Source organism: Musa acuminata, chromosome BXJ2-1 (assembly GCF_036884655.1).
Source record: "Musa acuminata AAA Group cultivar baxijiao chromosome BXJ2-1, Cavendish_Baxijiao_AAA, whole genome shotgun sequence".
NCBI classification, from domain to species: domain Eukaryota; kingdom Viridiplantae; phylum Streptophyta; class Magnoliopsida; order Zingiberales; family Musaceae; genus Musa; species Musa acuminata.
Genome location: NC_088338.1, coordinates 25,786,628 through 25,811,835, shown reverse-complemented (window position 1 = coordinate 25,811,835; position 25,208 = coordinate 25,786,628). Strand labels below are relative to the sequence as shown.

Below are 25,208 nucleotides of genomic sequence, written 5' to 3'. Positions count from 1 at the left end.
CGGAGAGAGCTTGCAATAGGGATTTCGTGAACGTTCGAGAAAGCGACGACGGTTTCGTGACGGGCAAGAGGCTCCGGACGTTGATGCGCCGACCGCGACGTGCACATAGGCGAGGGACGAAGCACGCGAAACGGGTGCGATAATGCCAGCACTAAATCAGCGGATCCCATCAAAACTCCGAAGTTAAGCGTGCTTGGGCCAGAGTAGTACTAGGATGGGTGACCCCCTGGGAAGTCCTCGTGTTGCACTCCGTTTTGCATCCCGGGATACGAAACATCTCCCGTAGAGCTCCGAGACGATTGTTTTGGGGCTGGAAATTTGATGTGACCGCTACGCAGTCATTATCGAGGGGCTCGGAGAGAGCTTTCCGGATTGGGGTCGCAATAGCGATTCCGAGATCGTTTTAGAAAGTGCCGATGGTTTCGGCACGCGCTTGCCGTGACCGATACGCTGTCGTCGGGCTCGGGCTCGGAGAGAGCTTGCAATAGGGATTTCGTGAACGTTCGAGAAAGCGACGACGGTTTCGCGACGGGCAAGAGGCTCCGGACGTTGATGCGCCGACCGCGACGTGCACATAGGCGAGGGACGAAGCACGCGAAACGGGTGCGATAATGCCAACACTAAATCACCGGATCCCATCAAAACTCCGAAGTTAAGCGTGCTTGGGCCAAAGTAGTACTACGATGGGTGACCCCCTTGGAAGTCCTCGTGTTGCACTCCTTTTTGCATCCCGGGATTCGAAACATCTCCCGTAGAGCTCCGAGACGATTGTTTTGGGGCTGGAAATTTGCTGTGACCGCTACGCAGTCAGTATCGAGGGGCTCGGAGAGAGCTTTCCGGATTGGGGTCGCAATAGCGATTCCGAGATCGTTTTAGAAAGTGCCGATGGTTTCGGCACGCGCTTGCCGTGACCAATACGCTGTCGTCGGGCTCGAGCTCGGAGAGAGCTTGCAATAGGGATTTCGTGAACGTTCGAGAAAGCGACGACGGTTCCGCGACGGGCAAGAGGCTCCGTACGTTGATGCGCCGACCGCGACGTGCACATAGGCGAGGGACGAAGCACGCGAAACGGGTGCGATAATGCCATCACTAAATCACTGGATCCCATCAAAACTCCGAAGTTAAGCGTGCTTGGGCCAAAGTAGTACTAGGATGGGTGACCCCCTGGGAAGTCCTCGTGTTGCACTCCTTTTTGCATCCCGGGATAAGAAACATCTCCCGTAGAGCTCCGAGACGATTGTTTTGGGGCTGGAAATTTGTTGTGACCGCTACGCAGTCAGTATCGAGGGGCTCGGAGAGAGCTTTCCGGATTGGGGTCGCAATAGCGATTTCGAGATCGTTTTAGAAAGTGCCGATGGTTTCGGCACGCGCTTGCCGTGACCGATACGCAGTCGTCGGGCTAGGGCTCGGAGAGAGCTTGCAATAGGGATTTCGTGAATGTTTGAGAAAGCGACGACGGTTTCGTGACGGGCAAGAGGCTCCGGACGTTGATGCGCTGACCGCGACGTGCACATAGGCGAGGGACGAAGCACGCGAAACGGGTGCGATAATGCCAGCACTAAATCACCGGATCCCATCAAAACTCTGAAGTTAAGCGTGCTTGGGCCAGAGTAGTACTAGGATGGGTGACCCCCTGGGAAGTCCTCGTGTTGCACTCCTTTTTGCATCCCGGGATACGAAACATCTCCCGTAGAGCTCCGAGACGATTGTTTTGGGGCTGGAAATTTGATGTGACCGCTACGCAGTCATTATCGAGGGGCTCGGAGAGAGCTTTCCAGATTGGGGTCGCAATAGCGATTCCGAGATCGTTTTAGAAAGTGCCGATGGTTTCGGCACGCGCTTGCCGTGACCGATACGCAGTTGTCGGGCTAGGGCACGGAGAGAGCTTGCAATAGGGATTTCGTGAACGTTCGAGAAAGCGACGACGGTTTCGTGACGGGCAAGAGGCTCCGGACGTTGATGCGCCGACCGCGACGTGCACATAGGCGAGGGACGAAGCACGCGAAACGGGTGCGATAATGCCAGCACTAAATCAGCGGATCCCATCAAAACTCCGAAGTTAAGCGTGCTTGGGCCAGAGTAGTACTAGGATGGGTGACCCCCTGGGAAGTCCTCGTGTTGCACTCCGTTTTGCATCCCGGGATACGAAACATCTCCCGTAGAGCTCCGAGACGATTGTTTTGGGGCTGGAAATTTGATGTGACCGCTACGCAGTCATTATCGAGGGGCTCGGAGAGAGCTTTCCGGATTGGGGTCGCAATAGCGATTCCGAGATCGTTTTAGAAAGTGCCGATGGTTTCGGCACGCGCTTGCCGTGACCGATACGCTGTCGTCGGGCTCGGGCTCGGAGAGAGCTTGCAATAGGGATTTCGTGAACGTTCGAGAAAGCGACGACGGTTTCGCGACGGGCAAGAGGCTCCGGACGTTGATGCGCCGACCGCGACGTGCACATAGGCGAGGGACGAAGCACGCGAAACAGGTGCGATAATGCCAACACTAAATCACCGGATCCCATCAAAACTCCGAAGTTAAGCGTGCTTGGGCCAAAGTAGTACTACGATGGGTGACCCCCTTGGAAGTCCTCGTGTTGCACTCCTTTTTGCATCCCGGGATTCGAAACATCTCCCGTAGAGCTCCGAGACGATTGTTTTGGGGCTGGAAATTTGCTGTGACCGCTACGCAGTCAGTATCGAGGGGCTCGGAGAGAGCTTTCCGGATTGGGGTCGCAATAGCGATTCCGAGATCGTTTTAGAAAGTGCCGATGGTTTCGGCACGCGCTTGCCGTGACCAATACGCTGTCGTCGGGCTCGAGCTCGGAGAGAGCTTGCAATAGGGATTTCGTGAACGTTCGAGAAAGCGACGACGGTTCCGCGACGGGCAAGAGGCTCCGTACGTTGATGCGCCGACCGCGACGTGCACATAGGCGAGGGACGAAGCACGCGAAACGGGTGCGATAATGCCATCACTAAATCACTGGATCCCATCAAAACTCCGAAGTTAAGCGTGCTTGGGCCAAAGTAGTACTAGGATGGGTGACCCCCTGGGAAGTCCTCGTGTTGCACTCCTTTTTGCATCCCGGGATAAGAAACATCTCCCGTAGAGCTCCGAGACGATTGTTTTGGGGCTGGAAATTTGTTGTGACCGCTACGCAGTCAGTATCGAGGGGCTCGGAGAGAGCTTTCCGGATTGGGGTCGCAATAGCGATTTCGAGATCGTTTTAGAAAGTGCCGATGGTTTCGGCACGCGCTTGCCGTGACCGATACGCAGTCGTCGGGCTAGGGCTCGGAGAGAGCTTGCAATAGGGATTTCGTGAATGTTTGAGAAAGCGACGACGGTTTCGTGACGGGCAAGAGGCTCCGGACGTTGATGCGCTGACCGCGACGTGCACATAGGCGAGGGACGAAGCACGCGAAACGGGTGCGATAATGCCAGCACTAAATCACCGGATCCCATCAAAACTCTGAAGTTAAGCGTGCTTGGGCCAGAGTAGTACTAGGATGGGTGACCCCCTGGGAAGTCCTCGTGTTGCACTCCTTTTTGCATCCCGGGATACGAAACATCTCCCGTAGAGCTCCGAGACGATTGTTTTGGGGCTGGAAATTTGATGTGACCGCTACGCAGTCATTATCGAGGGGCTCGGAGAGAGCTTTCCAGATTGGGGTCGCAATAGCGATTCCGAGATCGTTTTAGAAAGTGCCGATGGTTTCGGCACGCGCTTGCCGTGACCGATACGCAGTTGTCGGGCTAGGGCACGGAGAGAGCTTGCAATAGGGATTTCGTGAACGTTCGAGAAAGCGACGACGGTTTCGTGACGGGCAAGAGGCTCCGGACGTTGATGCGCCGACCGCGACGTGCACATAGGCGAGGGACGAAGCACGCGAAACGGGTGCGATAATGCCAGCACTAAATCAGTGGATCCCATCAAAACTCCGAAGTTAAGCGTGCTTGGGCCAGAGTAGTACTAGGATGGGTGACCCCCTGGGAAGTCCTCGTGTTGCACTCCGTTTTGCATCCCGGGATACGAAACATCTCCCGTAGAGCTCCGATACGATTGTTTTGGGGCTGGAAATTTGATGTGACCGCTACGCAGTCATTATCGAGGGGCTCGGAGAGAGCTTTCCGGATTGGGGTCGCAATAGCGATTCCGAGATCGTTTTAGAAAGTGCCGATGGTTTCGGCACGCGCTTGCCGTGACCGATACGCTGTCGTCGGGCTCGGGCTCGGAGAGAGCTTGCAATAGGGATTTCGTGAACGTTCGAGAAAGCGACGACGGTTTCGCGACGGGCAAGAGGCTCCGGACGTTGATGCGCCGACCGCGACGTGCACATAGGCGAGGGACGAAGCACGCGAAACGGGTGCGATAATGCCATCACTAAATCACCGGATCCCATCAAAACTCCGAAGTTAAGCGTGCTTGGGCCAGAGTAGTACTACGATGGGTGACCCCCTGAGAAGTCCTCGTGTTGCACTCCGTTTTGCATCCCAGGATACGAAACATCTCCCGTAGAGCTCCGAGACGTTTGTTTTGGGGCTTGAAATTTGCTGTGACCGCTATGCAGTCAGTATCGAGGGGCTCGGAGAGAGCTTTCCGGATTGGGGTCGCAATAGCGATTCCGAGATCGTTTTAGAAAGTTCCGATGGTTTCGGCACGCGCTTGCCGTGACCGATACGCAGTCGTCGGGCTAGGGCTCGGAGAGAGCTTGCAATAGGGATTTCATGAACGTTCGAGAAAGCGACGACGGTTTCGTGACGGGCAAGAGGCTCCGGACGTTGATGCGCTGACCGCGACGTGCACATAGGCGAGGGACGAAGCACGCGAAACGGGTGCGATAATGCCAGCACTAAATCACCGGATCCCATCAAAACTCTGAAGTTAAGCGTGCTTGGGCCAGAGTAGTACTAGGATGGGTGACCCCCTGGGAAGTCCTCGTGTTACACTCCTTTTTGCATCCCGGGATACGAAACATCTCCCGTAGAGCTCCGAGACGATTGTTTTGGGGCTGGAAATTTGATGTGACCGCTACGCAGTCATTATCGAGGGGCTCGGAGAGAGCTTTCCAGATTGGGGTCGCAATAGCGATTCCGAGATCGTTTTAGAAAGTGCCGATGGTTTCGGCACGCGCTTGCCGTGACCGATACGCAGTTGTCGGGCTAGGGCACGGAGAGAGCTTGCAATAGGGATTTCGTGAACGTTCGAGAAAGCGACGACGGTTTCGTGACGGGCAAGAGGCTCCGGACGTTGATGCGCCGACCGCGACGTGCACATAGGCGAGGGACGAAGCACGCGAAACGGGTGCGATAATGCCAGCACTAAATCAGCGGATCCCATCAAAACTCCGAAGTTAAGCGTGCTTGGGCCAGAGTAGTACTAGGATGGGTGACCCCCTGGGAAGTCCTCGTGTTGCACTCCGTTTTGCATCCCGGGATACGAAACATCTCCCGTAGAGCTCCGAGACGATTGTTTTGGGGCTGGAAATTTGATGTGACCGCTACGCAGTCATTATCGAGGGGCTCGGAGAGAGCTTTCCGGATTGGGGTCGCAATAGCGATTCCGAGATCGTTTTAGAAAGTGCCGATGGTTTCGGCACGCGCTTGCCGTGACCGATACGCAGTTGTCGGGCTAGGGCACGGAGAGAGCTTGCAATAGGGATTTCGTGAACGTTCGAGAAAGCGACGACGGTTTCGTGACGGGCAAGAGGCTCCGGACGTTGATGCGCTGACCGCGACGTGCACATAGGCGAGGGACGAAGCACGCGAAACGGGTGCGATAATGCCAGCACTAAATCACCGGATCCCATCAAAACTCTGAAGTTAAGCGTGCTTGGGCCAGAGTAGTACTAGGATGGGTGACCCCCTGGGAAGTCCTCGTGTTGCACTCCTTTTTGCATCCCGGGATACGAAACATCTCCCGTAGAGCTCCGAGACGATTGTTTTGGGGCTGGAAATTTGATGTGACCGCTACGCAGTCATTATCGAGGGGCTCGGAGAGAGCTTTCCGGATTGGGGTCGCAATAGCGATTCCGAGATCGTTTTAGAAAGTGCCGATGGTTTCGGCACGCGCTTGCCGTGACCGATACGCTGTCGTCGGGCTCGGGCTCGGAGAGAGCTTGCAATAGGGATTTCGTGAAGGTTCGAGAAAGCGACGACGGTTTCGCGACGGGCAAGAGGCTCCGTACGTTGATGCGCCGACCGCGACGTGCACATAGGCGAGGGACGAAGCACGCGAAACGGGTGCGATAATGCCATCACTAAATCACCGGATCCCATCAAAACTCCGAAGTTAAGCGTGCTTGCGCCAGAGTAGTACTACGATGGGTGACCCCCTAAGAAGTCGTTGTGTTGCACTCCGTTTTGCATCCCAGGATACGAAACATCTCCCGTAGAGCTCCGAGACGATTGTTTTGGGGCTTGAAATTTGCTGTGAACGCTATGCAGTCAGTATCGAGGGGCTCGGAGAGAGCTTTCCGGATTGGGGTCGCAATAGCGATTCCGAGATCGTTTTAGAAAGTTCCGATGGTTTCGGCACGCGCTTGCCGTGACCGATACGCAGTCGTCGCGCTAGGGCTCTGAGAGAGCTTGCAATAGGGATTTCGTGAACGTTCGAGAAAGCGACGACGGTTTCGTGACGGGCAAGAGGCTCCGGACGTTGATGCGCTGACCGCGACGTGCACATAGGCGAGGGACGAAGCACGCGAAACGGGTGCGATAATGCCAGCACTAAATCACCGGATCCCATCAAAACTCTGAAGTTAAGCGTGCTTGGGCCAGAGTAGTACTAGGATGGGTGACCCCCTAGGAAGTCCTCGTGTTGCACTCCTTTTTGCATCCCGGGATACGAAACATCTCCCGTAGAGCTCCGAGACGATTGTTTTGGGGCTGGAAATTTGTTGTGACCGCTACGCAGTCAGTATCGAGGGGCTCGGAGAGAGCTTTCCGGATTGGGGTCGCAATAGCAATTCCGAGATCGTTTTAGAAAGTGCCGATGGTTTCGGCACGCGCTTGCCGTGACCGATACGCAGTCGTCGGGCTAGGGCTCGGAGAGAGCTTGCAATAGGGATTTCGTGAATGTTTGAGAAAGCGACTACGGTTTCGTGACGGGCAAGAGGCTCCGGACGTTGATGCGCTGACCGCGACGTGCACATAGGCGAGGGACGAAGCACGCGAAACGGGTGCGATAATGCCAGCACTAAATCACCGGATCCCATCAAAACTCTGAAGTTAAGCGTGCTTGGGCCAGAGTAGTACTAGGATGGGTGACCCCCTGGGAAGTCCTCGTGTTGCACTCCTTTTTGCATCCCGGGATACGAAACATCTCCCGTAGAGCTCCGAGACGATTGTTTTGGGGCTGGAAATTTGATGTGACCGCTACGCAGTCATTATCGAGGGGCTCGGAGAGAGCTTTCCGGATTGGGGTCGCAATAGCGATTCCGAGATCGTTTTAGAAAGTGCCGATGGTTTCGGCACGCGCTTGCCGTGACCGATACGCTGTCGTCGGGCTCGGGCTCGGAGAGAGCTTGCAATAGGGATTTCGTGAAGGTTCGAGAAAGCGACGACGGTTTCGCGACGGGCAAGAGGCTCCGGACGTTGATGCGCCGACCGCGACGTGCACATAGGCGAGGGACGAAGCACGCGAAACGGGTGTGATAATGCCATCACTAAATCACCGGATCCCTTCAAAACTCCGAAGTTAAGCGTGCTTGGGCCAGAGTAGTACTACGATGGGTGACCCCCTGAGAAGTCCTCGTGTTGCACTCCGTTTTGCATCCCAGGATACGAAACATCTCCCGTAGAGCTCCGAGACGATTGTTTTGGGGCTTGAAATTTGCTGTGACCGCTATGCAGTCAGTATCGAGGGGCTCGGAGAGAGCTTTCCGGATTGGGGTCGCAATAGCGATTCCGAGATCGTTTTAGAAAGTTCCGATGGTTTCGGCACGCGCTTGCCGTGACCGATACGCAGTCGTCGGGCTAGGGCTCGGAGAGAGCTTCCAATAGGGATTTCGTGAATGTTTGAGAAAGCGACGACGGTTTCGTGACGGGCAAGAGGCTCCGGACGTTGATGCGCTGACCGCGACGTGCACATAGGCGAGGGACGAAGCACGCGAAACGGGTGCGATAATGCCAGCACTAAATCACCGGATCCCATCAAAACTCTGAAGTTAAGCGTGCTTGGGCCAGAGTAGTACTAGGATGGGTGACCCCCTAGGAAGTCCTCGTGTTGCACTCCTTTTTGCATCCCGGGATACGAAACATCTCCCGTAGAGCTCCGAGACGATTGTTTTGGGGCTGGAAATTTGTTGTGACCGCTACGCAGTCAGTATCGAGGGACTCGGAGAGAGCTTTCCGGATTGGGGTCGCAATAGCGATTCCGAGATCGTTTTAGAAAGTGCCGATGGTTTCGGCACGCGCTTGCCGTGACCGATACGCAGTCGTCGGGCTAGGGCACGGGGAGAGCTTGCAATAGGGATTTCGTGAATGTTTGAGAAAGCGACGACGGTTTCGTGACGGGCAAGAGGCTCCGGACGTTGATGCGCTGACCGCGACGTGCACATAGGCGAGGGACGAAGCACGCGAAACGGGTGCGATAATGCCAGCACTAAATCACCGGATCCCATCAAAACTCTGAAGTTAAGCGTGCTTGGGCCAGAGTAGTACTAGGATGGGTGACCCCCTGGGAAGTCCTCGTGTTGCACTCCTTTTTGCATCCCGGGATACGAAACATCTCCCGTAGAGCTCCGAGACGATTGTTTTGGGGCTGGAAATTTGATGTGACCGCTACGCAGTCATTATCGAGGGGCTCGGAGAGAGCTTTCCGGATTGGGGTCGCAATAGCGATTCCGAGATCGTTTTAGAAAGTGCCGATGGTTTCGGCACGCGCTTGCCGTGACCGATACGCTGTCGTCGGGCTCGGGCTCGGAGAGAGCTTGCAATAGGGATTTCGTGAAGGTTCGAGAAAGCTACGACGGTTTCGCGACGGGCAAGAGGCTCCGGACGTTGATGCGCCGACCGCGACGTGCACATAGGCGAGGGACGAAGCACGCGAAACGGGTGCGATAATGCCATCACTAAATCACCGGATCCCTTCAAAACTCCGAAGTTAAGCGTGCTTGGGCCAGAGTAGTACTAGGATGGGTGACCCCCTGGGAAGTCCTCGTGTTGCACTCCGTTTTGCATCCCGGGATACGAAACATCTCCCGTAGAGCTCCGAGACGATTGTTTTGGTGCTGGAAATTTGATGTGACCGCTACGCAGTCATTATCGAGGGGCTCGGAGAGAGCTTTCCGGATTGGGGTCGCAATAGCGATTCCGAGATCGTTTTAGAAAGTGCCGTTGGTTTCGGCACGCGCTTGCCGTGACCGATACGCTGTCGTCAGGCTCGGGCTCGGAGAGAGCTTGCAATAGGGATTTCGTGAACGTTCGAGAAAGCGACGACGGTTTCGCGACGGGCAAGAGGCTCCGGACGTTGATGCGCCGACCGCGACGTGCACATAGGCGAGGGACGAAGCACGCGAAACGGGTGCGATAATGCCATCACTAAATCACCGGATCCCATCAAAACTCCGAAGTTAAGCGTGCTTGCGCCAGAGTAGTACTACGATGGGTGACCCCCTAAGAAGTCGTTGTGTTGCACTCCGTTTTGCATCCCAGGATACGAAACATCTCCCGTAGAGCTCCGAGACGATTGTTTTGGGGCTTGAAATTTGCTGTGACCGCTATGCAGTCAGTATCGAGGGGCTCGGAGAGAGCTTTCCGGATTGGGGTCGCAATAGCGATTCCGAGATCGTTTTAGAAAGTTCCGATGGTTTCGGCACGCGCTTGCCGTGACCGATACGCAGTCGTCGCGCTAGGGCTCTGAGAGAGCTTGCAATAGGGATTTCGTGAACGTTCGAGAAAGCGACGACGGTTTCGTGACGGGCAAGAGGCTCCGGACGTTGATGCGCTGACCGCGACGTGCACATAGGCGAGGGACGAAGCACGCGAAACGGGTGCGATAATGCCAGCACTAAATCACCGGATCCCATCAAAACTCTGAAGTTAAGCGTGCTTGGGCCAGAGTAGTACTAGGATGGGTGACCCCCTAGGAAGTCCTCGTGTTGCACTCCTTTTTGCATCCCGGGATACGAAACATCTCCCGTAGAGCTCCGAGACGATTGTTTTGGGGCTGGAAATTTGTTGTGACCGCTACGCAGTCAGTATCGAGGGGCTCGGAGAGAGCTTTCCGGATTGGGGTCGCAATAGCAATTCCGAGATCGTTTTAGAAAGTGCCGATGGTTTCGGCACGCGCTTGCCGTGACCGATACGCAGTCGTCGGGCTAGGGCTCGGAGAGAGCTTGCAATAGGGATTTCGTGAATGTTTGAGAAAGCGACGACGGTTTCGTGACGGGCAAGAGGCTCCGGACGTTGATGCGCTGACCGCGACGTGCACATAGGCGAGGGACGAAGCACGCGAAACGGGTGCGATAATGCCAGCACTAAATCACCGGATCCCATCAAAACTCTGAAGTTAAGCGTGCTTGGGCCAGAGTAGTACTAGGATGGGTGACCCCCTGGGAAGTCCTCGTGTTGCACTCCTTTTTGCATCCCGGGATACGAAACATCTCCCGTAGAGCTCCGAGACGATTGTTTTGGGGCTGGAAATTTGATGTGACCGCTACGCAGTCATTATCGAGGGGCTCGGAGAGAGCTTTCCGGATTGGGGTCGCAATAGCGATTCCGAGATCGTTTTAGAAAGTGCCGATGGTTTCGGCACGCGCTTGCCGTGACCGATACGCAGTCGTCGGGCTAGGGCTCGGAGAGAGCTTGCAATAGGGATTTCGTGAATGTTTGAGAAAGCGACTACGGTTTCGTGACGGGCAAGAGGCTCCGGACGTTGATGCGCTGACCGCGACGTGCACATAGGCGAGGGACGAAGCACGCGAAACGGGTGCGATAATGCCAGCACTAAATCACCGGATCCCATCAAAACTCTGAAGTTAAGCGTGCTTGGGCCAGAGTAGTACTAGGATGGGTGACCCCCTGGGAAGTCCTCGTGTTGCACTCCTTTTTGCATCCCGGGATACGAAACATCTCCCGTAGAGCTCCGAGACGATTGTTTTGGGGCTGGAAATTTGATGTGACCGCTACGCAGTCATTATCGAGGGGCTCGGAGAGAGCTTTCCGGATTGGGGTCGCAATAGCGATTCCGAGATCGTTTTAGAAAGTGCCGATGGTTTCGGCACGCGCTTGCCGTGACCGATACGCTGTCGTCGGGCTCGGGCTCGGAGAGAGCTTGCAATAGGGATTTCGTGAAGGTTCGAGAAAGCGACGACGGTTTCGCGACGGGCAAGAGGCTCCGGACGTTGATGCGCCGACCGCGACGTGCACATAGGCGAGGGACGAAGCACGCGAAACGGGTGTGATAATGCCATCACTAAATCACCGGATCCCTTCAAAACTCCGAAGTTAAGCGTGCTTGGGCCAGAGTAGTACTACGATGGGTGACCCCCTGAGAAGTCCTCGTGTTGCACTCCGTTTTGCATCCCAGGATACGAAACATCTCCCGTAGAGCTCCGAGACGATTGTTTTGGGGCTTGAAATTTGCTGTGACCGCTATGCAGTCAGTATCGAGGGGCTCGGAGAGAGCTTTCCGGATTGGGGTCGCAATAGCGATTCCGAGATCGTTTTAGAAAGTTCCGATGGTTTCGGCACGCGCTTGCCGTGACCGATACGCAGTCGTCGGGCTAGGGCTCGGAGAGAGCTTCCAATAGGGATTTCGTGAACGTTCGAGAAAGCGATGACGGTTTCGTGACGGGCAAGAGGCTCCGGACGTTGATGCGCTGACCGCGACGTGCACATAGGCGAGGGACGAAGCACGCGAAACGGGTGCGATAATGCCAGCACTAAATCACCGGATCCCATCAAAACTCTGAAGTTAAGCGTGCTTGGGCCAGAGTAGTACTAGGATGGGTGACCCCCTAGGAAGTCCTCGTGTTGCACTCCTTTTTGCATCCCGGGATACGAAACATCTCCCGTAGAGCTCCGAGACGATTGTTTTGGGGCTGGAAATTTGTTGTGACCGCTACGCAGTCAGTATCGAGGGGCTCGGAGAGAGCTTTCCGGATTGGGGTCGCAATAGCAATTCCGAGATCGTTTTAGAAAGTGCCGATGGTTTCGGCACGCGCTTGCCGTGACCGATACGCAGTCGTCGGGCTAGGGCTCGGAGAGAGCTTGCAATAGGGATTTCGTGAATGTTTGAGAAAGCGACGACGGTTTCGTGACGGGCAAGAGGCTCCGGACGTTGATGCGCTGACCGCGACGTGCACATAGGCGAGGGACGAAGCACGCGAAACGGGTGCGATAATGCCAGCACTAAATCACCGGATCCCATCAAAACTCTGAAGTTAAGCGTGCTTGGGCCAGAGTAGTACTAGGATGGGTGACCCCCTGGGAAGTCCTCGTGTTGCACTCCTTTTTGCATCCCGGGATACGAAACATCTCCCGTAGAGCTCCGAGACGATTGTTTTGGGGCTGGAAATTTGATGTGACCGCTACGCAGTCATTATCGAGGGGCTCGGAGAGAGCTTTCCGGATTGGGGTCGCAATAGCGATTCCGAGATCGTTTTAGAAAGTGCCGATGGTTTCGGCACGCGCTTGCCGTGACCGATACGCAGTCGTCGGGCTAGGGCTCGGAGAGAGCTTGCAATAGGGATTTCGTGAATGTTTGAGAAAGCGACTACGGTTTCGTGACGGGCAAGAGGCTCCGGACGTTGATGCGCTGACCGCGACGTGCACATAGGCGAGGGACGAAGCACGCGAAACGGGTGCGATAATGCCAGCACTAAATCACCGGATCCCATCAAAACTCTGAAGTTAAGCGTGCTTGGGCCAGAGTAGTACTAGGATGGGTGACCCCCTGGGAAGTCCTCGTGTTGCACTCCTTTTTGCATCCCGGGATACGAAACATCTCCCGTAGAGCTCCGAGACGATTGTTTTGGGGCTGGAAATTTGATGTGACCGCTACGCAGTCATTATCGAGGGGCTCGGAGAGAGCTTTCCGGATTGGGGTCGCAATAGCGATTCCGAGATCGTTTTAGAAAGTGCCGATGGTTTCGGCACGCGCTTGCCGTGACCGATACGCTGTCGTCGGGCTCGGGCTCGGAGAGAGCTTGCAATAGGGATTTCGTGAAGGTTCGAGAAAGCGACGACGGTTTCGCGACGGGCAAGAGGCTCCGGACGTTGATGCGCCGACCGCGACGTGCACATAGGCGAGGGACGAAGCACGCGAAACGGGTGTGATAATGCCATCACTAAATCACCGGATCCCTTCAAAACTCCGAAGTTAAGCGTGCTTGGGCCAGAGTAGTACTACGATGGGTGACCCCCTGAGAAGTCCTCGTGTTGCACTCCGTTTTGCATCCCAGGATACGAAACATCTCCCGTAGAGCTCCGAGACGATTGTTTTGGGGCTTGAAATTTGCTGTGACCGCTATGCAGTCAGTATCGAGGGGCTCGGAGAGAGCTTTCCGGATTGGGGTCGCAATAGCGATTCCGAGATCGTTTTAGAAAGTTCCGATGGTTTCGGCACGCGCTTGCCGTGACCGATACGCAGTCGTCGGGCTAGGGCTCGGAGAGAGCTTCCAATAGGGATTTCGTGAACGTTCGAGAAAGCGATGACGGTTTCGTGACGGGCAAGAGACTCCGGACGTTGATGCGCTGACCGCGACGTGCACATAGGCGAGGGACGAAGCACGCGAAACGGGTGCGATAATGCCAGCACTAAATCACCGGATCCCATCAAAACTCTGAAGTTAAGCGTGCTTGGGCCAGAGTAGTACTAGGATGGGTGACCCCCTAGGAAGTCCTCGTGTTGCACTCCTTTTTGCATCCCGGGATACGAAACATCTCCCGTAGAGCTCCGAGACGATTGTTTTGGGGCTGGAAATTTGTTGTGACCGCTACGCAGTCAGTATCGAGGGGCTCGGAGAGAGCTTTCCGGATTGGGGTCGCAATAGCGATTCCGAGATCGTTTTAGAAAGTGCCGATGGTTTCGGCACGCGCTTGCCGTGACCGATACGCAGTCGTCGGGCTAGGGCTCGGAGAGAGCTTGCAATAGGGATTTCGTGAATGTTTGAGAAAGCGACGACGGTTTCGTGACGGGCAAGAGGCTCCGGACGTTGATGCGCTGACCGCGACGTGCACATAGGCGAGGGACGAAGCACGCGAAACGGGTGCGATAATGCCAGCACTAAATCACCGGATCCCATCAAAACTCTGAAGTTAAGCGTGCTTGGGCCAGAGTAGTACTAGGATGGGTGACCCCCTGGGAAGTCCTCGTGTTGCACTCCTTTTTGCATCCCGGGATACGAAACATCTCCCGTAGAGCTCCGAGACGATTGTTTTGGGGCTGGAAATTTGATGTGACCGCTACGCAGTCATTATCGAGGGGCTCGGAGAGAGCTTTCCGGATTGGGGTCGCAATAGCGATTCCGAGATCGTTTTAGAAAGTGCCGATGGTTTCGGCACGCGCTTGCCGTGACCGATACGCTGTCGTCGGGCTCGGGCTCGGAGAGAGCTTGCAATAGGGATTTCGTGAAGGTTCGAGAAAGCGACGACGGTTTCGCGACGGGCAAGAGGCTCCGGACGTTGATGCGCCGACCGCGACGTGCACATAGGCGAGGGACGAAGCACGCGAAACGGGTGCGATAATGCCATCACTAAATCACCGGATCCCTTCAAAACTCCGAAGTTAAGCGTGCTTGGGCCAGAGTAGTACTAGGATGGGTGACCCCCTGGGAAGTCCTCGTGTTGCACTCCGTTTTGCATCCCGGGATACGAAACATCTCCCGTAGAGCTCCGAGACGATTGTTTTGGGGCTGGAAATTTGATGTGACCGCTACGCAGTCATTATCGAGGGGCTCGGAGAGAGCTTTCCGGATTGGGGTCGCAATAGCGATTCCGAGATCGTTTTAGAAAGTGCCGATGGTTTCGGCACGCGCTTGCCTTGACCGATACGCTGTCGTCAGGCTCGGGCTCGGAGAGAGCTTGCAATAGGGATTTCGTGAACGTTCGAGAAAGCGACGACGGTTTCGCGACGGGCAAGAGGCTCCGGACGTTGATGCGCCGACCGCGACGTGCACATAGGCGAGGGACGAAGCACGCGAAACGGGTGCGATAATGCCATCACTAAATCACCGGATCCCATCAAAACTCCGAAGTTAAGCGTGCTTGCGCCAGAGTAGTACTACGATGGGTGACCCCCTAGGAAGTCCTCGTGTTGCACTCCGTTTTGCATCCCAGGATACGAAACATCTCCCGTAGAGCTCCGAGACGATTGTTTTGGGGCTGGAAATTTGTTGTGACCGCTACGCAGTCAGTATCGAGGGGCTCGGAGAGAGCTTTCCGGATTGGGGTCGCAATAGCAATTCCGAGATCGTTTTAGAAAGTGCCGATGGTTTCGGCACGCGCTTGCCGTGACCGATACGCAGTCGTCGGGCTAGGGCTCGGAGAGAGCTTGCAATAGGGATTTCGTGAATGTTTGAGAAAGCGACGACGGTTTCGTGACGGGCAAGAGGCTCCGGACGTTGATGCGCTGACCGCGACGTGCACATAGGCGAGGGACGAAGCACGCGAAACGGGTGCGATAATGCCAGCACTAAATCACCGGATCCCATCAAAACTCTGAAGTTAAGCGTGCTTGGGCCAGAGTAGTACTAGGATGGGTGACCCCCTGGGAAGTCCTCGTGTTGCACTCCTTTTTGCATCCCGGGATACGAAACATCTCCCGTAGAGCTCCGAGACGATTGTTTTGGGGCTGGAAATTTGATGTGACCGCTACGCAGTCATTATCGAGGGGCTCGGAGAGAGCTTTCCGGATTGGGGTCGCAATAGCGATTCCGAGATCGTTTTAGAAAGTGCCGATGGTTTCGGCACGCGCTTGCCGTGACCGATACGCAGTCGTCGGGCTAGGGCTCGGAGAGAGCTTGCAATAGGGATTTCGTGAATGTTTGAGAAAGCGACTACGGTTTCGTGACGAGCAAGAGGCTCCGGACGTTGATGCGCTGACCGCGACGTGCACATAGGCGAGGGACGAAGCACGCGAAACGGGTGCGATAATGCCAGCACTAAATCACCGGATCCCATCAAAACTCTGAAGTTAAGCGTGCTTGGGCCAGAGTAGTACTAGGATGGGTGACCCCCTGGGAAGTCCTCGTGTTGCACTCCTTTTTGCATCCCGGGATACGAAACATCTCCCGTAGAGCTCCGAGACGATTGTTTTGGGGCTGGAAATTTGATGTGACCGCTACGCAGTCATTATCGAGGGGCTCGGAGAGAGCTTTCCGGATTGGGGTCGCAATAGCGATTCCGAGATCGTTTTAGAAAGTGCCGATGGTTTCGGCACGCGCTTGCCGTGACCGATACGCTGTCGTCGGGCTCGGGCTCGGAGAGAGCTTGCAATAGGGATTTCGTGAAGGTTCGAGAAAGCGACGACGGTTTCGCGACGGGCAAGAGGCTCCGGACGTTGATGCGCCGACCGCGACGTGCACATAGGCGAGGGACGAAGCACGCGAAACGGGTGTGATAATGCCATCACTAAATCACCGGATCCCTTCAAAACTCCGAAGTTAAGCGTGCTTGGGCCAGAGTAGTACTACGATGGGTGACCCCCTGAGAAGTCCTCGTGTTGCACTCCGTTTTGCATCCCAGGATACGAAACATCTCCCGTAGAGCTCCGAGACGATTGTTTTGGGGCTTGAAATTTGCTGTGACCGCTATGCAGTCAGTATCGAGGGGCTCGGAGAGAGCTTTCCGGATTGGGGTCGCAATAGCGATTCCGAGATCGTTTTAGAAAGTTCCGATGGTTTCGGCACGCGCTTGCCGTGACCGATACGCAGTCGTCGGGCTAGGGCTCGGAGAGAGCTTCCAATAGGGATTTCGTGAACGTTCGAGAAAGCGATGACGGTTTCGTGACGGGCAAGAGGCTCCGGACGTTGATGCGCTGACCGCGACGTGCACATAGGCGAGGGACGAAGCACGCGAAACGGGTGCGATAATGCCAGCACTAAATCACCGGATCCCATCAAAACTCTGAAGTTAAGCGTGCTTGGGCCAGAGTAGTACTAGGATGGGTGACCCCCTAGGAAGTCCTCGTGTTGCACTCCTTTTTGCATCCCGGGATACGAAACATCTCCCGTAGAGCTCCGAGACGATTGTTTTGGGGCTGGAAATTTGTTGTGACCGCTACGCAGTCAGTATCGAGGGGCTCGGAGAGAGCTTTCCGGATTGGGGTCGCAATAGCAATTCCGAGATCGTTTTAGAAAGTGCCGATGGTTTCGGCACGCGCTTGCCGTGACCGATACGCAGTCGTCGGGCTAGGGCTCGGAGAGAGCTTGCAATAGGGATTTCGTGAATGTTTGAGAAAGCGACGACGGTTTCGTGACGGGCAAGAGGCTCCGGACGTTGATGCGCTGACCGCGACGTGCACATAGGCGAGGGACGAAGCACGCGAAACGGGTGCGATAATGCCAGCACTAAATCACCGGATCCCATCAAAACTCTGAAGTTAAGCGTGCTTGGGCCAGAGTAGTACTAGGATGGGTGACCCCCTGGGAAGTCCTCGTGTTGCACTCCTTTTTGCATCCCGGGATACGAAACATCTCCCGTAGAGCTCCGAGACGATTGTTTTGGGGCTGGAAATTTGATGTGACCGCTACGCAGTCATTATCGAGGGGCTCGGAGAGCTTTCCGGATTGGGGTCGCAATAGCGATTCCGAGATCGTTTTAGAAAGTGCCGATGGTTTCGGCACGCGCTTGCCGTGACCGATACGCAGTCGTCGGGCTAGGGCTCGGAGAGAGCTTGCAATAGGGATTTCGTGAATGTTTGAGAAAGCGACTACGGTTTCGTGACGGGCAAGAGGCTCCGGACGTTGATGCGCTGACCGCGACGTGCACATAGGCGAGGGACGAAGCACGCGAAACGGGTGCGATAATGCCAGCACTAAATCACCGGATCCCATCAAAACTCTGAAGTTAAGCGTGCTTGGGCCAGAGTAGTACTAGGATGGGTGACCCCCTGGGAAGTCCTCGTGTTGCACTCCTTTTTGCATCCCGGGATACGAAACATCTCCCGTAGAGCTCCGAGACGATTGTTTTGGGGCTGGAAATTTGATGTGACCGCTACGCAGTCATTATCGAGGGGCTCGGAGAGAGCTTTCCGGATTGGGGTCGCAATAGCGATTCCGAGATCGTTTTAGAAAGTGCCGATGGTTTCGGCACGCGCTTGCCGTGACCGATACGCTGTCGTCGGGCTCGGGCTCGGAGAGAGCTTGCAATAGGGATTTCGTGAAGGTTCGAGAAAGCGACGACGGTTTCGCGACGGGCAAGAGGCTCCGGACGTTGATGCGCCGACCGCGACGTGCACATAGGCGAGGGACGAAGCACGCGAAACGGGTGTGATAATGCCATCACTAAATCACCGGATCCCTTCAAAACTCCGAAGTTAAGCGTGCTTGGGCCAGAGTAGTACTACGATGGGTGACCCCCTGAGAAGTCCTCGTGTTGCACTCCGTTTTGCATCCCAGGATACGAAACATCTCCCGTAGAGCTCCGAGACGATTGTTTTGGGGCTTGAAATTTGCTGTGACCGCTATGCAGTCAGTATCGAGGGGCTCGGAGAGAGCTTTCCGGATTGGGGTCGCAATAGCGATTCCGAGATCGTTTTAGAAAGTTCCGATGGTTTCGGCACGCGCTTGCCGTGACCGATACGCAGTCGTCGGGCTAGGGCTCGGAGAGAGCTTCCAATAGGGATTTCGTGAACGTTCGAGAAAGCGATGACGGTTTCGTGACGGGCAAGAGACTCCGGACGTTGATGCGCTGACCGCGACGTGCACATAGGCGAGGGACGAAGCACGCGAAACGGGTGCGATAATGCCAGCACTAAATCACCGGATCCCATCAAAACTCTGAAGTTAAGCGTGCTTGGGCCAGAGTAGTACTAGGATGGGTGACCCCCTAGGAAGTCCTCGTGTTGCACTCCTTTTTGCATCCCGGGATACGAAACATCTCCCGTAGAGCTCCGAGACGATTGTTTTGGGGCTGGAAATTTGTTGTGACCGCTACGCAGTCAGTATCGAGGGGCTCGGAGAGAGCTTTCCGGATTGGGGTCGCAATAGCGATTCCGAGATCGTTTTAGAAAGTGCCGATGGTTTCGGCACGCGCTTGCCGTGACCGATACGCAGTCGTCGGGCTAGGGCTCGGAGAGAGCTTGCAATAGGGATTTCGTGAATGTTTGAGAAAGCGACGACGGTTTCGTGACGGGCAAGAGGCTCCGGACGTTGATGCGCTGACCGCGACGTGCACATAGGCGAGGGACGAAGCACGCGAAACGGGTGCGATAATGCCAGCACTAAATCACCGGATCCCATCAAAACTCTGAAGTTAAGCGTGCTTGGGCCAGAGTAGTACTAGGATGGGTGACCCCCTGGGAAGTCCTCGTGTTGCACTCCTTTTTGCATCCCGGGATACGAAACATCTCCCGTAGAGCTCCGAGACGATTGTTTTGGGGCTGGAAATTTGATGTGACCGCTACGCAGTCATTATCGAGGGGCTCGGAGAGAGCTTTCCGGATTGGGGTCGCAATAGCGATTCCGAGATCGTTTTAGAAAGTGCCGATGGTTTCGGCACGCGCTTGCCGTGACCGATACGCTGTCGTCGGGCTCGGGCTCGGAGAGAGCTTGCAATAGGGATTTCGTGAAGGTTCGAGAAAGCGACGACGGTTTCGCGACGGGCAAGAGGCTCCGGACGTTGATGCGCCGACCGCGACGTGCACATAGGCGAGGGACGAAGCACGCGAAACGGGTGCGATAATGCCATCACTAAATCACCGGATCCCTTCAAAACTCCGAAGTTAAGCGTGCTTGGGCCAGAGTAGTACTAGGATGGGTGACCCCCTGGGAAGTCCTCGTGTTGCACTCCGTTTTGCATCCCGGGATACGAAACATCTCCCGTAGAGCTCCGAGACGATTGTTTTGGGGCTGGAAATTTGATGTGACCGCTACGCAGTCATTATCGAGGGGCTCGGAGAGAGCTTTCCGGATTGGGGTCGCAATAGCGATTCCGAGATCGTTTTAGAAAGTGCCGATGGTTTCGGCACGCGCTTGCCGTGACCGATACGCTGTCGTCAGGCTCGGGCTCGGAGAGAGCTTGCAATAGGGATTTCGTGAACGTTCGAGAAAGCGACGACGGTTTCGCGACGGGCAAGAGGCTCCGGACGTTGATGCGCCGACCGCGACGTGCACATAGGCGAGGGACGAAGCACGCGAAACGGGTGCGATAATGCCATCACTAAATCACCGGATCCCATCAAAACTCCGAAGTTAAGCGTGCTTGCGCCAGAGTAGTACTACGATGGGTGACCCCCTGAGAAGTCCTCGTGTTGCACTCCGTTTTGCATCCCAGGATACGAAACATCTCCCGTAGAGCTCCGAGACGATTGTTTTGGGGCTTGAAATTTGCTGTGACCGCTATGCAGTCAGTATCGAGGGGCTCGGAGAGAGCTTTCCGGATTGGGGTCGCAATAGCGATTCCGAGATCGTTTTAGAAAGTTCCGATGGTTTCGGCACGCGCTTGCCGTGACCGATACGCAGTCGTCGGGCTAGGGCTCTGAGAGAGCTTGCAATAGGGATTTCGTGAACGTTCGAGAAAGTGACGACGGTTTCGTGACGGGCAAGAGGCTCCGGACGTTGATGCGCTGACCGCGACGTGCACATAGGCGAGGGACGAAGCACGCGAAACGGGTGCGATAATGCCAGCACTAAATCACCGGATCCCATCAAAACTCTGAAGTTAAGCGTGCTTGGGCCAGAGTAGTACTAGGATGGGTGACCCCCTAGGAAGTCCTCGTGTTGCACTCCTTTTTGCATCCCGGGATACGAAACATCTCCCGTAGAGCTCCGAGACGATTGTTTTGGGGCTGGAAATTTGTTGTGACCGCTACGCAGTCAGTATCGAGGGGCTCGGAGAGAGCTTTCCGGATTGGGGTCGCAATAGCAATTCCGAGATCGTTTTAGAAAGTGCCGATGGTTTCGGCACGCGCTTGCCGTGACCGATACGCAGTCGTCGGGCTAGGGCTCGGAGAGAGCTTGCAATAGGGATTTCGTGAATGTTTGAGAAAGCGACGACGGTTTCGTGACGGGCAAGAGGCTCCGGACGTTGATGCGCTGACCGCGACGTGCACATAGGCGAGGGACGAAGCACGCGAAACGGGTGCGATAATGCCAGCACTAAATCACCGGATCCCATCAAAACTCTGAAGTTAAGCGTGCTAGGGCCAGAGTAGTACTAGGATGGGTGACCCCCTGGGAAGTCCTCGTGTTGCACTCCTTTTTGCATCCCGGGATACGAAACATCTCCCGTAGAGCTCCGAGACGATTGTTTTGGGGCTGGAAATTTGATGTGACCGCTACGCAGTCATTATCGAGGGGCTCGGAGAGAGCTTTCCGGATTGGGGTCGCAATAGCGATTCCGAGATCGTTTTAGAAAGTGCCGATGGTTTCGGCACGCGCTTGCCGTGACCGATACGCTGTCGTCGGGCTCGGGCTCGGAGAGAGCTTGCAATAGGGATTTCGTGAAGGTTCGAGAAAGCGACGACGGTTTCGCGACGGGCAAGAGGCTCCGGACGTTGATGCGCCGACCGCGACGTGCACATAGGCGAGGGACGAAGCACGCGAAACGGGTGTGATAATGCCATCACTAAATCACCGGATCCCTTCAAAACTCCGAAGTTAAGCGTGCTTGGGCCAGAGTAGTACTACGATGGGTGACCCCCAGAGAAGTCCTCGTGTTGCACTCCGTTTTGCATCCCAGGATACGAAACATCTCCCGTAGAGCTCCGAGACGATTGTTTTGGGGCTTGAAATTTGCTGTGACCGCTATGCAGTCAGTATCGAGGGGCTCGGAGAGAGCTTTCCGGATTGGGGTCGCAATAGCGATTCCGAGATCGTTTTAGAAAGTTCCGATGGTTTCGGCACGCGCTTGCCGTGACCGATACGCAGTCGTCGGGCTAGGGCTCGGAGAGAGCTTGCAATAGGGATTTCGTGAACGTTCGAGAAAGCGATGACGGTTTCGTGACGGGCAAGAGGCTCCGGACGTTGATGCGCTGACCGCGACGTGCACATAGGCGAGGGACGAAGCACGCGAAACGGGTGCGATAATGCCAGCACTAAATCACAGGATCCCATCAAAACTCTGAAGTTAAGCGTGCTTGGGCCAGAGTAGTACTAGGATGGGTGACCCCCTGGGAAGTCCTCGTGTGGCATTCCTTTTTGCATCCCGGGAAACGAAACATCTCCCGTAGAGCTCCGAGACGATTGTTTTGGGGCTGGAAATTTGTTGTGACCGCTACGCAGTCAGTATCGAGGGGCTCGGAGAGAGCTTTCCGGATTGGGGTCGCAATAGCGATTCCGAGATCGTTTTAGAAAGTGCCGATGGTTTCGGCACGCGCTTGCCGTGACCGATACGCAGTCGTCGGGCTAGGGCTCGGAGAGAGCTTGCAATAGGGATTTCGTGAATGTTTGAGAAAGCGACGACGGTTTCGTGACGGGCAAGAGGCTCCGGACGTTGATGCGCTGACCGCGACGTGCACATAGGCGAGGGACGAAGCACGCGAAACGGGTGCGATAATGCCAGCACTACATCACCGGATCCCATCAAAACTCTGAAGTTAAGCGTGCTTGGGCCAGAGTAGTACTAGGATGGGTGACCCCCTGGGAAGTCCTCGTGTTGCACTCCTTTTTGCATCCCGGGATACGAAACATCTCCCGTAGAGCTCCGAGACGATTGTTTTGGGGCTGGAAATTTGATGTGACCGCTACGCAGTCATTATCGAGGGGCTCGGAGAGAGCTTTCCGGATTGGGGTCGCAATAGCGATTCCGAGATCGTTTTAGAAAGTGCCGATGGTTTCGGCACGCGCTTGCCGTGACCGATACGCTGTCGTCGGGCTCGAGCTCGGAGAGAGCTTGCAATAGGGATTTCGTGAACGTTCGAGAAAGCGACGACGGTTCCGCGACGGGCAAGAGGATCCGGACGTTGATGCGCCGACCGCGACGTGCACATAGGCGAGGGACGAAGCACGCGAAACGGGTGCGATAATGCCATCACTAAATCACCGGATCCCATCAAAACTCCGAAGTTAAGCGTGCTTGGGCCAAAGTAGTACTAGGATGGGTGACCCCCTGGGAAGTCCTCGTGTTGCACTCCTTTTTGCATCCCGGGATAAGAAACATCTCCCGTAGAGCTCCGAGACGATTGTTTTGGGGCTGGAAATTTGTTGTGACCGCTACGCAGTCAGTATCGAGGGGCTCGGAGAGAGCTTTCCAGATTGGGGTCGCAATAGCGATTCCGAGATCGTTTTAGAAAGTGCCGATGGTTTCGGCACGCGCTTGCCGTGACCGATACGCAGTTGTCGGGCTAGGGCACGGAGAGAGCTTGCAATAGGGATTTCGTGAACGTTCGAGAAAGCGACGACGGTTTCGTGACGGGCAAGAGGCTCCGGACGTTGATGCGCCGACCGCGACGTGCACATAGGCGAGGGACGAAGCACGCGAAACGGGTGCGATAATGCCAGCACTAAATCACCGGATCCCATCAAAACACCGAAGTTAAGCGTGCTTGGGCCAGAGTAGTACTAGGATGGGTGACCCCCTGGGAAGTCCTCGTGTTGCATTCCGTTTTGCATCCCGGGATACGAAACATCTCCCGTAGAGCTCCGAGACGATTGTTTTGGGGCTGGAAATTTGATGTGACCGCTATGCAGTCATTATCGAGGGGCTCGGAGAGAGCTTTCCGGATTGGGGTCGCAATAGCGATTCCGAGATCGTTTTAGAAAGTGCCGATGGTTTCGGCACGCGCTTGCCGTGACCGATACGCAGTTGTCGGGCTAGGGCACGGAGAGAGCTTGCAATAGGGATTTCGTGAACGTTCGAGAAAGCGACGACGGTTTCGTGACGGGCAAGAGGCTCCGGACGTTGATGCGCCGACCGCGACGTGCACATAGGCGAGGGACGAAGCACGCGAAACGGGTGCGATAATGCCAGCACTAAATCACCGGATCCCATCAAAACTCCGAAGTTAAGCGTGCTTGGGCCAGAGTAGTACTAGGATGGGTGACCCCCTGGGAAGTCCTCGTGTTGCATTCCGTTTTGCATCCCGGGATACGAAACATCTCCCGTAGAGCTCCGAGACGATTGTTTTGGGGCTGGAAATTTGATGTGACCGCTACGCAGTCATTATCGAGGGGCTCGGAGAGAGCTTTCCGGATTGGGGTCGCAATAGCGATTCCGAGATCGTTTTAGAAAGTGCCGATGGTTTCGGCACGCGCTTGCCGTGACCGATACGCTGTCGTCGGGCTCGGGCTCGAAGAGAGCTTGCAATAGGGATTTCGTGAACGTTCGAGAAAGCGACGACGGTTTCGCGACGGGCAAGAGGCTCCGGACGTTGATGCGCCGACCGCGACGTGCACATAGGCGAGGGACGAAGCACGCGAAACGGGTGCGATAATGCCATCACTAAATCACCGGATCCCATCAAAACTCCGAAGTTAAGCGTGCTTGGGCCAGAGTAGTACTACGATGGGTGACCCCCTGAGAAGTCCTCGTGTTGCACTCCGTTTTGCATCCCAGGATACGAAACATCTCCCGTAGAGCTCCGAGACGATTGTTTTGGGGCATGAAATTTGCTGTGACCGCTATGCAGTCAGTATCGAGGGGCTCGGAGAGAGCTTTCCGGATTGGGGTCGCAATAGCGATTCCGAGATCGTTTTAGAAAGTTCCGATGGTTTCGGCACGCGCTTGCCGTGACCGATACGCAGTCGTCGGGCTAGGGCTCGGAGAGAGCTTGCAATAGGGATTTCATGAACGTTCGAGAAAGCGACGACGGTTTCGTGACGGGCAAGAGGCTCCGGACGTTGATGCGCTGACCGCGACGTGCACATAGGCGAGGGACGAAGCACGCGAAACGGGTGCGATAATGCCAGCACTAAATCAACGGATCCCATCAAAACTCTGAAGTTAAGCGTGCTTGGGCCAGAGTAGTACTAGGATGGGTGACCCCCTGGGAAGTCCTCGTGTTGCACTCCTTTTTGCATCCCGGGATAAGAAACATCTCCCGTAGAGCTCCGAGACGATTGTTTTGGGGCTGGAAATTTGTTGTGACCGCTACGCAGTCAGTATCGAGGGGC

At 55.5% G+C, this 25,208-nt stretch overlaps 46 non-coding genes and 8 pseudogenes across 46 annotated transcripts; all 54 read left to right on the top strand.

Moving 5' to 3' along the window:
* The first annotated feature begins 132 nt into the window (after positions 1-132).
* On the top strand, positions 133-251 carry LOC135599716 (5S ribosomal RNA). Its single transcript, XR_010482061.1, has one exon. It is a non-coding gene; the product is annotated as a 5S ribosomal RNA (ribosomal RNA).
* Positions 252-601: 350 nt separating this feature from the next.
* On the top strand, positions 602-720 carry LOC135601693 (5S ribosomal RNA; annotated as a pseudogene).
* Positions 721-1,070: 350 nt separating this feature from the next.
* Positions 1,071-1,189, top strand: LOC135601308 (5S ribosomal RNA). Its single transcript, XR_010483603.1, has one exon. It is a non-coding gene; the product is annotated as a 5S ribosomal RNA (ribosomal RNA).
* Positions 1,190-1,539: 350 nt separating this feature from the next.
* Positions 1,540-1,658, top strand: LOC135603234 (5S ribosomal RNA). Its single transcript, XR_010484093.1, has one exon. It is a non-coding gene; the product is annotated as a 5S ribosomal RNA (ribosomal RNA).
* A 350-nt stretch (positions 1,659-2,008) lies between these two features.
* On the top strand, positions 2,009-2,127 carry LOC135599715 (5S ribosomal RNA). Its single transcript, XR_010482060.1, has one exon. It is a non-coding gene; the product is annotated as a 5S ribosomal RNA (ribosomal RNA).
* Positions 2,128-2,477: 350 nt separating this feature from the next.
* LOC135602455 (5S ribosomal RNA) lies at positions 2,478-2,596 on the top strand (annotated as a pseudogene).
* Positions 2,597-2,946: 350 nt separating this feature from the next.
* Positions 2,947-3,065, top strand: LOC135601307 (5S ribosomal RNA). The gene has a single exon (XR_010483602.1). It is a non-coding gene; the product is annotated as a 5S ribosomal RNA (ribosomal RNA).
* A 350-nt stretch (positions 3,066-3,415) lies between these two features.
* Positions 3,416-3,534, top strand: LOC135603223 (5S ribosomal RNA). The gene has a single exon (XR_010484092.1). It is a non-coding gene; the product is annotated as a 5S ribosomal RNA (ribosomal RNA).
* A 350-nt stretch (positions 3,535-3,884) lies between these two features.
* On the top strand, positions 3,885-4,003 carry LOC135600172 (5S ribosomal RNA). The gene has a single exon (XR_010482499.1). It is a non-coding gene; the product is annotated as a 5S ribosomal RNA (ribosomal RNA).
* Positions 4,004-4,353: 350 nt separating this feature from the next.
* Positions 4,354-4,472, top strand: LOC135600313 (5S ribosomal RNA). Its single transcript, XR_010482638.1, has one exon. It is a non-coding gene; the product is annotated as a 5S ribosomal RNA (ribosomal RNA).
* A 350-nt stretch (positions 4,473-4,822) lies between these two features.
* LOC135600098 (5S ribosomal RNA) lies at positions 4,823-4,941 on the top strand. The gene has a single exon (XR_010482429.1). It is a non-coding gene; the product is annotated as a 5S ribosomal RNA (ribosomal RNA).
* Positions 4,942-5,291: 350 nt separating this feature from the next.
* On the top strand, positions 5,292-5,410 carry LOC135599714 (5S ribosomal RNA). Its single transcript, XR_010482059.1, has one exon. It is a non-coding gene; the product is annotated as a 5S ribosomal RNA (ribosomal RNA).
* Positions 5,411-5,760: 350 nt separating this feature from the next.
* On the top strand, positions 5,761-5,879 carry LOC135603211 (5S ribosomal RNA). Its single transcript, XR_010484091.1, has one exon. It is a non-coding gene; the product is annotated as a 5S ribosomal RNA (ribosomal RNA).
* Positions 5,880-6,229: 350 nt separating this feature from the next.
* Positions 6,230-6,348, top strand: LOC135603571 (5S ribosomal RNA; annotated as a pseudogene).
* A 350-nt stretch (positions 6,349-6,698) lies between these two features.
* Positions 6,699-6,817, top strand: LOC135599821 (5S ribosomal RNA). Its single transcript, XR_010482164.1, has one exon. It is a non-coding gene; the product is annotated as a 5S ribosomal RNA (ribosomal RNA).
* Positions 6,818-7,167: 350 nt separating this feature from the next.
* On the top strand, positions 7,168-7,286 carry LOC135603200 (5S ribosomal RNA). Its single transcript, XR_010484090.1, has one exon. It is a non-coding gene; the product is annotated as a 5S ribosomal RNA (ribosomal RNA).
* Positions 7,287-7,636: 350 nt separating this feature from the next.
* LOC135601354 (5S ribosomal RNA) lies at positions 7,637-7,755 on the top strand. Its single transcript, XR_010483648.1, has one exon. It is a non-coding gene; the product is annotated as a 5S ribosomal RNA (ribosomal RNA).
* Positions 7,756-8,105: 350 nt separating this feature from the next.
* On the top strand, positions 8,106-8,224 carry LOC135599820 (5S ribosomal RNA). The gene has a single exon (XR_010482163.1). It is a non-coding gene; the product is annotated as a 5S ribosomal RNA (ribosomal RNA).
* A 350-nt stretch (positions 8,225-8,574) lies between these two features.
* On the top strand, positions 8,575-8,693 carry LOC135603189 (5S ribosomal RNA). The gene has a single exon (XR_010484089.1). It is a non-coding gene; the product is annotated as a 5S ribosomal RNA (ribosomal RNA).
* A 350-nt stretch (positions 8,694-9,043) lies between these two features.
* On the top strand, positions 9,044-9,162 carry LOC135600504 (5S ribosomal RNA). The gene has a single exon (XR_010482825.1). It is a non-coding gene; the product is annotated as a 5S ribosomal RNA (ribosomal RNA).
* A 350-nt stretch (positions 9,163-9,512) lies between these two features.
* Positions 9,513-9,631, top strand: LOC135603569 (5S ribosomal RNA; annotated as a pseudogene).
* A 350-nt stretch (positions 9,632-9,981) lies between these two features.
* Positions 9,982-10,100, top strand: LOC135599819 (5S ribosomal RNA). The gene has a single exon (XR_010482162.1). It is a non-coding gene; the product is annotated as a 5S ribosomal RNA (ribosomal RNA).
* Positions 10,101-10,450: 350 nt separating this feature from the next.
* Positions 10,451-10,569, top strand: LOC135603178 (5S ribosomal RNA). The gene has a single exon (XR_010484088.1). It is a non-coding gene; the product is annotated as a 5S ribosomal RNA (ribosomal RNA).
* Positions 10,570-10,919: 350 nt separating this feature from the next.
* On the top strand, positions 10,920-11,038 carry LOC135603166 (5S ribosomal RNA). Its single transcript, XR_010484087.1, has one exon. It is a non-coding gene; the product is annotated as a 5S ribosomal RNA (ribosomal RNA).
* Positions 11,039-11,388: 350 nt separating this feature from the next.
* On the top strand, positions 11,389-11,507 carry LOC135601353 (5S ribosomal RNA). The gene has a single exon (XR_010483647.1). It is a non-coding gene; the product is annotated as a 5S ribosomal RNA (ribosomal RNA).
* Positions 11,508-11,857: 350 nt separating this feature from the next.
* Positions 11,858-11,976, top strand: LOC135599817 (5S ribosomal RNA). The gene has a single exon (XR_010482161.1). It is a non-coding gene; the product is annotated as a 5S ribosomal RNA (ribosomal RNA).
* Positions 11,977-12,326: 350 nt separating this feature from the next.
* Positions 12,327-12,445, top strand: LOC135603155 (5S ribosomal RNA). Its single transcript, XR_010484086.1, has one exon. It is a non-coding gene; the product is annotated as a 5S ribosomal RNA (ribosomal RNA).
* A 350-nt stretch (positions 12,446-12,795) lies between these two features.
* LOC135603143 (5S ribosomal RNA) lies at positions 12,796-12,914 on the top strand. The gene has a single exon (XR_010484084.1). It is a non-coding gene; the product is annotated as a 5S ribosomal RNA (ribosomal RNA).
* Positions 12,915-13,264: 350 nt separating this feature from the next.
* On the top strand, positions 13,265-13,383 carry LOC135601352 (5S ribosomal RNA). The gene has a single exon (XR_010483646.1). It is a non-coding gene; the product is annotated as a 5S ribosomal RNA (ribosomal RNA).
* A 350-nt stretch (positions 13,384-13,733) lies between these two features.
* Positions 13,734-13,852, top strand: LOC135599815 (5S ribosomal RNA). The gene has a single exon (XR_010482159.1). It is a non-coding gene; the product is annotated as a 5S ribosomal RNA (ribosomal RNA).
* A 350-nt stretch (positions 13,853-14,202) lies between these two features.
* Positions 14,203-14,321, top strand: LOC135603131 (5S ribosomal RNA). Its single transcript, XR_010484082.1, has one exon. It is a non-coding gene; the product is annotated as a 5S ribosomal RNA (ribosomal RNA).
* A 350-nt stretch (positions 14,322-14,671) lies between these two features.
* Positions 14,672-14,790, top strand: LOC135600503 (5S ribosomal RNA). The gene has a single exon (XR_010482824.1). It is a non-coding gene; the product is annotated as a 5S ribosomal RNA (ribosomal RNA).
* Positions 14,791-15,140: 350 nt separating this feature from the next.
* LOC135602335 (5S ribosomal RNA) lies at positions 15,141-15,259 on the top strand (annotated as a pseudogene).
* A 350-nt stretch (positions 15,260-15,609) lies between these two features.
* Positions 15,610-15,728, top strand: LOC135603119 (5S ribosomal RNA). The gene has a single exon (XR_010484081.1). It is a non-coding gene; the product is annotated as a 5S ribosomal RNA (ribosomal RNA).
* Positions 15,729-16,078: 350 nt separating this feature from the next.
* LOC135603108 (5S ribosomal RNA) lies at positions 16,079-16,197 on the top strand. Its single transcript, XR_010484080.1, has one exon. It is a non-coding gene; the product is annotated as a 5S ribosomal RNA (ribosomal RNA).
* A 350-nt stretch (positions 16,198-16,547) lies between these two features.
* Positions 16,548-16,666, top strand: LOC135601350 (5S ribosomal RNA). The gene has a single exon (XR_010483645.1). It is a non-coding gene; the product is annotated as a 5S ribosomal RNA (ribosomal RNA).
* Positions 16,667-17,016: 350 nt separating this feature from the next.
* LOC135599814 (5S ribosomal RNA) lies at positions 17,017-17,135 on the top strand. Its single transcript, XR_010482158.1, has one exon. It is a non-coding gene; the product is annotated as a 5S ribosomal RNA (ribosomal RNA).
* A 350-nt stretch (positions 17,136-17,485) lies between these two features.
* On the top strand, positions 17,486-17,604 carry LOC135603097 (5S ribosomal RNA). The gene has a single exon (XR_010484079.1). It is a non-coding gene; the product is annotated as a 5S ribosomal RNA (ribosomal RNA).
* Positions 17,605-17,952: 348 nt separating this feature from the next.
* LOC135603086 (5S ribosomal RNA) lies at positions 17,953-18,071 on the top strand. Its single transcript, XR_010484078.1, has one exon. It is a non-coding gene; the product is annotated as a 5S ribosomal RNA (ribosomal RNA).
* A 350-nt stretch (positions 18,072-18,421) lies between these two features.
* LOC135601349 (5S ribosomal RNA) lies at positions 18,422-18,540 on the top strand. Its single transcript, XR_010483644.1, has one exon. It is a non-coding gene; the product is annotated as a 5S ribosomal RNA (ribosomal RNA).
* Positions 18,541-18,890: 350 nt separating this feature from the next.
* Positions 18,891-19,009, top strand: LOC135599813 (5S ribosomal RNA). Its single transcript, XR_010482157.1, has one exon. It is a non-coding gene; the product is annotated as a 5S ribosomal RNA (ribosomal RNA).
* A 350-nt stretch (positions 19,010-19,359) lies between these two features.
* On the top strand, positions 19,360-19,478 carry LOC135603075 (5S ribosomal RNA). The gene has a single exon (XR_010484077.1). It is a non-coding gene; the product is annotated as a 5S ribosomal RNA (ribosomal RNA).
* A 350-nt stretch (positions 19,479-19,828) lies between these two features.
* Positions 19,829-19,947, top strand: LOC135600502 (5S ribosomal RNA). The gene has a single exon (XR_010482823.1). It is a non-coding gene; the product is annotated as a 5S ribosomal RNA (ribosomal RNA).
* Positions 19,948-20,297: 350 nt separating this feature from the next.
* LOC135601891 (5S ribosomal RNA) lies at positions 20,298-20,416 on the top strand (annotated as a pseudogene).
* Positions 20,417-20,766: 350 nt separating this feature from the next.
* Positions 20,767-20,885, top strand: LOC135599812 (5S ribosomal RNA). Its single transcript, XR_010482156.1, has one exon. It is a non-coding gene; the product is annotated as a 5S ribosomal RNA (ribosomal RNA).
* Positions 20,886-21,235: 350 nt separating this feature from the next.
* LOC135604080 (5S ribosomal RNA) lies at positions 21,236-21,354 on the top strand. The gene has a single exon (XR_010484191.1). It is a non-coding gene; the product is annotated as a 5S ribosomal RNA (ribosomal RNA).
* Positions 21,355-21,704: 350 nt separating this feature from the next.
* On the top strand, positions 21,705-21,823 carry LOC135602025 (5S ribosomal RNA; annotated as a pseudogene).
* Positions 21,824-22,173: 350 nt separating this feature from the next.
* Positions 22,174-22,292, top strand: LOC135601654 (5S ribosomal RNA; annotated as a pseudogene).
* Positions 22,293-22,642: 350 nt separating this feature from the next.
* On the top strand, positions 22,643-22,761 carry LOC135599741 (5S ribosomal RNA). Its single transcript, XR_010482084.1, has one exon. It is a non-coding gene; the product is annotated as a 5S ribosomal RNA (ribosomal RNA).
* Positions 22,762-23,111: 350 nt separating this feature from the next.
* LOC135600742 (5S ribosomal RNA) lies at positions 23,112-23,230 on the top strand. Its single transcript, XR_010483055.1, has one exon. It is a non-coding gene; the product is annotated as a 5S ribosomal RNA (ribosomal RNA).
* Positions 23,231-23,580: 350 nt separating this feature from the next.
* On the top strand, positions 23,581-23,699 carry LOC135600267 (5S ribosomal RNA). The gene has a single exon (XR_010482593.1). It is a non-coding gene; the product is annotated as a 5S ribosomal RNA (ribosomal RNA).
* A 350-nt stretch (positions 23,700-24,049) lies between these two features.
* Positions 24,050-24,168, top strand: LOC135601827 (5S ribosomal RNA). The gene has a single exon (XR_010483923.1). It is a non-coding gene; the product is annotated as a 5S ribosomal RNA (ribosomal RNA).
* Positions 24,169-24,518: 350 nt separating this feature from the next.
* LOC135600312 (5S ribosomal RNA) lies at positions 24,519-24,637 on the top strand. Its single transcript, XR_010482637.1, has one exon. It is a non-coding gene; the product is annotated as a 5S ribosomal RNA (ribosomal RNA).
* Positions 24,638-24,987: 350 nt separating this feature from the next.
* Positions 24,988-25,106, top strand: LOC135600243 (5S ribosomal RNA). Its single transcript, XR_010482569.1, has one exon. It is a non-coding gene; the product is annotated as a 5S ribosomal RNA (ribosomal RNA).
* Positions 25,107-25,208: the final 102 nt, after the last annotated feature.